This window comes from Acipenser ruthenus, unplaced genomic scaffold (assembly GCF_902713425.1).
Source record: "Acipenser ruthenus unplaced genomic scaffold, fAciRut3.2 maternal haplotype, whole genome shotgun sequence".
In the NCBI taxonomy this organism is placed as follows: Eukaryota; Metazoa; Chordata; class Actinopteri; order Acipenseriformes; family Acipenseridae; genus Acipenser; species Acipenser ruthenus.
Window position 1 is genome coordinate 6,626 of NW_026708071.1, and position 7,487 is coordinate 14,112.

Consider the following 7,487-nt stretch of genomic DNA (forward strand, 5'->3'; position numbering starts at 1 on the left):
ATAGATCCAAGTATTTTATATAAACTGCAATAATATAATCTGTGGTAATTAGTTTAATTAACTGCACTATAAGAAACTGATAGATTTAGAGTTTGTTTTATTGTATAATCCTTATATATATATATATATATATCTACTAGACAATTGTTAGACTGTGAAGTGAAGGTGGCATTGTCATATGGTTTACATTATTGTTAATGTGCTTGAGATTTTTAAAACAATTACTAATAAAAACTTGTAAAGATTATTTTTGTTATATGATTGCTTGGTTTCTCCTGGATAAAAGAGTTTGTGTGGGAACCAACCACTCGACGTCCTTGTCCTTAATAAACACAAGGTGGCATAGTCAAATTATTAACATAAATTTAGCTATATGTACAGACATGCTTAAATTTGTTGGTACCCTTACAGCTCATTGAAATAATGCTTCATTCCTCCTGAAAAGTGATGAAATTAAAAGCTATTTTATCATTTATGGCTTGGGTATGTCATAGAATAAGGCAAAGAAGCTGTGAAAAGAGATGAATTATTGCTTATTCTACAAAGATATTCTAAAATGGCCTGGATACATTTGTTGGTACCCCTTAGAAAAGATAATAAATAATTGGATTATAGTGATATTTCAAACTAATTAGTTTCTTTAATTAGTATCACACATGTCTCCAATCTTGTAATCAGTCATTCAGCCTATTTAAATGAGAAAAGTAGTCACTGTGCTGTTTGGTATCATTGTGTGCACCACACTGAACATGGACCAGAGAAAGCAAAGGAGAGAGTTGTCTGAGGAGATCAGAAAGAAAATAATAGACAAGCATGGTAAAGGTAAAGGCTACAAGACCATCTCCAAGCAGCTTGATGTTCCTGTGACAACAGTTGCAAATATTATTAAGAAGTTTAAGGTCCATGGAACTGTAGCCACCCTCCCTGGGCGTGGCCGCAAGAGGAAAATCGACACCAGATTGAACAGAAGGATAGTGCGAATGGTAGAAAAAGAACCAAGGATAACTGCCAAAGAGATACAAGCTGAACTCCAAGGTGAAGGTACGTCAGTTTCTGATCGCACCATCCGTCGCTTTTTGAGCGAAAGTGGGCTCTATGGAAGAAGACCCACATAAAAAAAGAAAAACATAAAAAAGCCAGACTGGAATTTGCTAAAATGCATATTGACAAGCCACAATCCTTCTGGGAGAATGTCCTTTGGACAGATGAGTCAGAACTGGAGCTTTTTGACAAGTCACATCAGCTCTATGTTCACAGACGAAAAAATGAAGCTTTCAAAGAAAAGAACACCATACCTACAGTGAAACATGGAGGAGGCTCGGTTATGTTTTGGGGCTGCTTTGCTGCGCCTGGCACAGGGTGCCTTGAATCTGTGCAGGGCACAATGAAATCTCAAGACTATCAAGGTATTCTGGAGCAAAACGTACTGCCCAGTGTCAGAAAGCTCTGTCTCAGTCGCAGGTCATGGGTCCTCCAACAGGATAATGACCCAAAACACACAGCTAAAAGCACCCAAGAATGGATAAGAACAAAACATTGGACTATTCTGAAGTGGCCTTCTATGAGTCCTGATCTGAATCCTATCGAACATCTATGGAAAGAGCTGAAACTTGCAGTCTGGAGAAGGCACCCATCAAACCTGAGACAGCTGGAGCAGTTTGCTCAGGAAGAGTGGGCCAAACTACCTGTTAACAGGTGCAGAAGTCTCATTGAGAGCTACAGAAAACGTTTGATTGCAGTGATTGCCTCTAAAGGTTGTGCAAGAAAATATTAGTTTAGCGGTCCCATCATTTTTGTCAATGCCATTTTCATTTGTTTTATTATTTACAATATTATGTTGAATAAAAAATTAAAAGCAAAGTCTGATTTCTATTAAATATGGAATAAACAACGGTGGATGCCAATTACTTTTGTAAGTTTCAAGTTATTTCAGAGAAAATTGTGCATTCTTCGTTTTTTGTGGAGGGGTACCAACAAATTTGAGCACGTCTGTATATAAAGACCTGTTACACAAGCAACCAACCGTTTGCTAAACTATTTAAGGACCAAGCGTATTTTTGGCTGTATTTGACTCTCTTCCTATAACAATGCACTAAAATTCAATTTGTTACAGTCACATCTTGGAATTGGTGTCCTTGTTTTCAGAACACTCTGGGGAAAGTTATAGCTTTTCTTAAATAATCTGTCAAAGCCGTCTGGCAAGGCAAGCTGTGGCTTTCAATTTGAAATTTCAGTATGATGTGGTGTTGACACGATCTCGGTCCTTAAAGGGTTAAGAGCCAAACACACTGACCAATTGCACCACAGGAATTTGCTGCGGGATACGAGGAAAAAAATCACTAGCCTTGACAGGTTGCATTTCTGAAACTGACAGCTCGGCACTGTAGGTTGTGCTTGGTAGAAAATTGTATTGTTGGAGTCGGGGTATAGCTCAGTGGTAGAGCATTTGACTGCAGATGAAGAGGTCCCCGCTTCAAATCCGAGTGCCCTCTTTTTTTAATTTAAATTAAAATACAAATAGCATTTTATAATTTTCATTTCAGCTGCAAAGGTACAAATAAGTAACAAATAGTGTTTTAAAGACAGCAACAAGGTACGGACGGGGATTGAACCCGTGATCTACGGTTTACGAGACCGACGCCTTACCACTTGGCCACCGCACCCTTCACAACTGCAAACGAAATCGGAAGCTTGGAGTCTATTGAGAAGGCTGCCCGGAAAGGCAATCTGGCTGGAAACCAACCTTACAGTTAACAGCTGAATGCCAAGGATGGGCAAAATAGTCACGGAAACTCTTTAAATAGAAACCAGTGGTCTCCATATTTATTTAAAATACAAATAGAAAATAGGTTGCCAGACATGTATTTTAAATAGAAATTAGTAAATACTATTTTGCAAATAGTATTTTTTTAAAACACTTGACACCATCTACCATTTATTTATTTTTTTCATAATAATGAACTGAAAGTTTCAGTACTGCCTCAGTCCACGAGCCTGTCAGTAACCGTATTTTGATCCAAAAGAACTGGTACTTCTATAGCAACAATTACAATAGTTTTAGGATGTCTTTGAAAATGAATTAATTTGGAGTTAAGAATCGTACATCTTTTACCAGAAACATTTTGTTTTACATTAAATGGATTTCATATTAGAGTGAAGCTATGGTCACATTGCTGAGTAAGGAATGACCATAAAACAAGGCACATGCTAATTCTGAGGACACACTCGTTTTCGGTGTTAACCCTATTATTTGCAGCAGCAGCGATGCAATTTTAAAGCTTTTCACCATTTTTCAACTTTTTTTTTACTTAATACAAAAATGCAGTTTCTGCTCAATTTGTAATAAAGCAGTACTTGTTATATGATCCTGACAGTAATCGTAATATAATCAGAGCCTTCTGAGTACACAGACGCCGTTACCCACAGTGACTTACAATCATAAACAAAAATACATTTCAAGAATCACAGTACAAGTATTCATACATATCAGAGCAAGATAAAATACAATGACTTCAGTTCTAGTAGGTACAAGTATATGACAAAATACGATTCAATAATCATAGCAGATAACAGTGTCAGTGATAGTTACATCAGGATATGATTAAATGCAAAATACTACAGATTGAATAACACTTGTGGCAGATTACAGTACAGTAAATGCAGTAAAATAGGGAGCAAATAAGAGCACGTAAAGCACATTAAGGAAGAGTGATAAAGTGTCCACAGCAAAAATAGGAGTTCTACAGGTGCTGTCTGAAGAGGTGAGTCTTGAGGAGGTGCCGGAAGGTGGTCAGGGACTGGGCAGTCCTGACATACAGGAGTGTAGCTATTGATTTTCTTTCATGTTAAAAAGCACTTTGTTGTAACAAAATTAACTAATTTAAATAAAAAAAATGCTGAATCTTCCCTCTGACATTCTCCATTGACAAATAGAGGGATGCGAACCAGTCCGCACACCCTTCGTCTTTCTGGAGCTCCGCAACGACCTGAAATAACAAATGGATATGTGAATGTGCTGTATATCTAAACATAGCGATGGTTCCCTCTTTCACTAGCACACTGAAACACACTGAAACACAGACGTTTCAAGTGTTAATCCTAATATTTGCAGCAGCAGCGATGCAATTTTAAAGCTTGTCACCATTTTTCAACTTTTTGTTTTACTTAATACAAAAATAAGAATTTTAGGAAAGGAAAACATTTTGTTCATTAAAAGCAAACATGAGAATGGCAATAGTAGCAGAAATAACCTGAATCGGTGCAAACACTAATAGAAAAAAAACACAAAATATTAAAAAATAGAATGTAAAATTAAAACAAAATTCATGTCTGCATGCAATCCATGTGTGTCTCGGAGGTTTGGGGCTGGGGCGCGCGCGACCTCAGATCAGGCGAGACAAAAGGAGACAACAGACAGATCGTGTGTTCACGCCAAACGGCGAAACACGGTCTTGAAACACGGACCAAGGAGTCTAACACGCACGCGAGTCGGCGCGCGCTTCCGAAACCCCGTTGCGAGGTGCCCCGGCGCTCGCTAATTTACAGCACAAGTGCTTCTGGGCCCTGCAACACGAGTGCTGCAGCCAGGGTGGGCCAATCTTGCCCTTTTGAAAAAAAATCCAAGATGTACATTTCTTTTTATTGCTTTTTAAGCCACCAGATATGTGCACATTTTTTTATTTTTTGAAAAAATAATATAATTACAGACATCTTACGCATAATTGCAGCACACATGTTGCTATTGCTAATGTCCTTGTTTATTCAGTCAGATCATATTTAAATTTGACAACAAATATTTTTGGACCTCCGAGACACACATGGATTGCATGCAGACATGAATTTTGTTTTAATTTTACATTCTATTTTTTAATATTTTGTGTTTTTTGTCTGTTAGTGTTTGCACCAATTCAGGTTATTTCTGCTACTATTGCCATTCTCATGTTTGCTTTTAATGAACAAAATGTTTTCCTTTCCTAAAATTCTTATTTTTGTATTAAGTAAAACAAAAAGTTGAAAAATGGTGACAAGCTTTAAAATTGCATCGCTGCTGCTGCAAATATTAGGATTAACACTTGAAACGTCTGTGTTTCAGTGTGTTTCAGTGTGCCGGTGAAAGAGGGAACCATCGCTATGTTTAGATATACAGCACATTCACATATCCATTTGTTATTTCAGGTCGTTGCGGAGCTCCAGAAAGACGAAGGGTGTGCGGACTGGTTCGCATGACTCTATTTGTCAATGGAGAATGTCAGAGGGAAGATTCAGCATTTTTTTATTTAAATTAGTTAATTTTGTTACAACCAAGTGTTTTGAACATAAAGAAAATAAATAGCTACACTCCTGTATGTCAGGACTGCCCAGTCCCTGACCACCTTCTGGCACCTCCTTAAGACTCACCTCTTCAGACAGCACCTGTAGAACTCCTATTTTTGCTGTGGACACTTTATCACTCTTCCTTAATGTGCTTTACGTGCTCTTATTTGCTCCCTATTTTACCTCATTTACTGTACTGTAATCTGCCACAAGTGTTATTCAATCTGTAGTATTTTGCATTTAATCATATCCTGATGTAACTATCACTGACACTGTTATCTGCTATGATTATTGAATCGTATTTTGTCATATACTTGTACCTACTAGAACTGAAGTCATTGTATTTTATCTTGCTCTGATATGTATGAATACTTGAACTGTGATTCTTGAAATGTATTTTTGTTTATGATTGTAAGTCACTGTTGGTAACGGCGTCTGTGTCCTCAGAAGGCTCTGATTATATTACGATTACTATCAGTATCATATAACAAGTACTGCTTCATTACAAATTGAGTAGAAACTGCATTTTTGTATTAAATAAAAAAAAAGTTGAAAAATGGTGACAAGCTTTAAAATTGCATCGCTGCTGCTGCAAATAATAGGGTTAACACCGAAAACGAGTGTGTCCTCAGAATTAGCATGTGCCTTGTTTTATGGTCATTCCTTACTCAGCAATGTGACCATAGCTTCACTCTAATATGAAATCCATTTAATGTAAAACAAAATGTTTCTGGTAAAAGATGTACGATTCTTAACTCCAAATTCATTTTCAAAGACAGCCTAAAACTACTGTAATTATTGCTATAGAAGTACCAGTTCTTTTGGTTTGTTGACTGAGGCAGTACTGAAACTTTCAGTTCATTATTATGAAAAAAATAAATAAATGGTAGATGGTGTCAAGTGTTTTAAAAAAATACTATTTGCAAAATAGTATTTACTAATTTCTATTTAAAATACATGTCTGGCAACCTATTTTCTATTTGTATTTTAAATAAATATGGAGACCACTGGTTTCTATTTAAAGAGTTTCCGTGACTATTTTGCCCATCCTTGGCATTCAGCTGTTAACTGTAAGGTTGGTTTCCAGCGAGATTGCCTTTCCGGGCAGCCTTCTCAATAGACTCCAAGCTTCCGATTTCGTTTGCAGTCACGGAGGGTGCGGTGGCCAAGTGGTAAGGCGTCGGTCTCGTAAACCGAAGATCACGGGTTCAATCCCCGTCCGTACCTTGTTGCTGTCTGAAAACACTATATGTTACTTGTTTGTACTTTTGCAGCTGAAATGAAAATTATAAAATGCTATTTGTATTTTAATTTAAATTAAAAAAGAGGGCACTTGGATTTGAACCAGGGACCGATTGATTTGCAGTCACATGCTCTACCAGCTATACCCCGACTCCAACAATGCCATTTTCTACCAAGCACAACCAACGGTGCCGAGCTGTCAGTTTCAGAAATGCAACCCACCAAGGCGAGTGATTTTTCACCTTGTATCCCGCAGCAAATTCCTGTGGTGCAATTGGTCAGTGTGTTTGGCTCTTAACCCTTTAAGGACCGAGATCGTGTCAACACCACATCATACTGAAATTTCAAATTCAAAGCCACAGTTTGCCTTGCCTGACGGCTTTGACAGATTATTTAAGAAAAGCTATAACGTTCCCCTAGAGTGTTCTGAAAACAAGGACACCAATTCCAAGATGCGACTGTAACAAATTGAATTTTAGTGCATTGTTATAGGAAGAGTCAAATACAGCCAAAATAGCGCTTGGTCCTTAAATAGTTAAGCTGGAAAAAACAAGCCTGCAGGTCAGAAAACCCGAAATGGCTCCTACTGCTATAAAATGGGAGTCTTATTTCCACCCCTGCTTATGTGCTTAGCCATTTTAATAGTGTGTTTTTGCATAGTTAAATTTGATTGCTTTTAATAGTTTTAGAATACAATTAATAAACCTCTTTTTGATAATTACTTTGTCTGGCTTCCTTGTCTGCGCTACCAAGGTGTTATAACTTATAACTTATAACTTACCCCAGTGACACACACAACATGAATATAGTTGTTGCTTGGACATATCAAAATACTGTATTGTAAATATATATTTAGTTTACATTTAAATCTATTAATGTTACACATGGTTTATTCTTTAACTCCTAATAATAAGCATTATAGTTTAACCAGC

At 37.1% G+C, this 7,487-nt stretch overlaps 2 non-coding genes across 2 annotated transcripts; one reads left to right on the top strand and one right to left on the bottom strand.

Moving 5' to 3' along the window:
* Positions 1-2,591: 2,591 nt before the first annotated feature.
* On the bottom strand, positions 2,592-2,663 carry trnat-cgu (transfer RNA threonine (anticodon CGU)). Its single transcript has one exon. It is a non-coding gene; the product is annotated as a tRNA-Thr (tRNA).
* A 3,805-nt stretch (positions 2,664-6,468) lies between these two features.
* Positions 6,469-6,540, top strand: trnat-cgu (transfer RNA threonine (anticodon CGU)). The gene has a single exon. It is a non-coding gene; the product is annotated as a tRNA-Thr (tRNA).
* Positions 6,541-7,487: the final 947 nt, after the last annotated feature.